Here is a 995-nt window from a genome sequence, read left to right on the forward strand (position 1 = left end):
GCAAGACTAGCACTAGAACTTAGATGGGCTAGGACTCAGATTCATGTATCTCCCGCAGTCCCCCAGGCCCTGAGCACTTGGGCCCGGGGGATGCAACACCAGTTCAGAGGAGATAGCTGCTGCTTTAGACCCAGTATGTTTCAGATAGCCTCAGAGGTACCTCAACTGTTGAGCTGCCAGATTTTTCATTTCTCTTTTGCAATGATTGTAAAAGCCTCATGTCATTTTTAAAGAAATACACTCCGATTTTACACCACTCGTGTCTAGTCTGTTTGTCAAAAGCCGAATCCCGTGCACACCTGGCCAGAATCCCTAGTCCCGCGGAATAGGGGACCCCCGCGAGAAATCCCAGTCCGTGGCAAGATGATCCAGACCCCACATGGTTTTAAACAGTCACAGGTAGCTAAGGTTTTCACAAGGTTAGAATAATTGGGTTAAAGCATTATCTTTATCATTTGGCTCTGAAATTATTGTATTGGTATCTTGTAAATTGTGATCTTATTGATATATAAACCTGATTGGATAATTAAGCCTTAAGAGTCATGTTTCTACTGAGTAACTAGGCGCTCGATGACTGTGTGGGGTGTTGCATGTAAGGGAGATGAACTTGCTAGCTGGGAGAGAATAACAGGACCCTGCCGGGACAGTTTTGAGGCCCGTCAGTACTGGCACTAGAGTGGGAACGTGGTCTGACAGGGCAGGAGAGATTGAGGGGTGATCGTTTTTAATATTTCCCGTAACAAGTTTCTGCAATTGTGTGATGTTTGGGATTCCTGGAACATTTCAGAGGGTACATAAATGCCAGGGCACTGAGGGTGGGGCTGGTGGTTGCGCTTTGTTAGGAGTCGTGGTCAATAAACAAAAGGAAAAGACACTCTGTAATCCAAGATGGCCTGGGACCCCAGCAATCCTTCTTTCTGTATTGGAACTGCAAGCATGAGCTCGCATACCTGGACCCCAGCAGTCTTTCTTTCTGTACTGGGACTGCAAGCATG

Source organism: Mastomys coucha, unplaced genomic scaffold (assembly GCF_008632895.1).
Source record: "Mastomys coucha isolate ucsf_1 unplaced genomic scaffold, UCSF_Mcou_1 pScaffold21, whole genome shotgun sequence".
NCBI classification, from domain to species: Eukaryota; Metazoa; Chordata; class Mammalia; order Rodentia; family Muridae; genus Mastomys; species Mastomys coucha.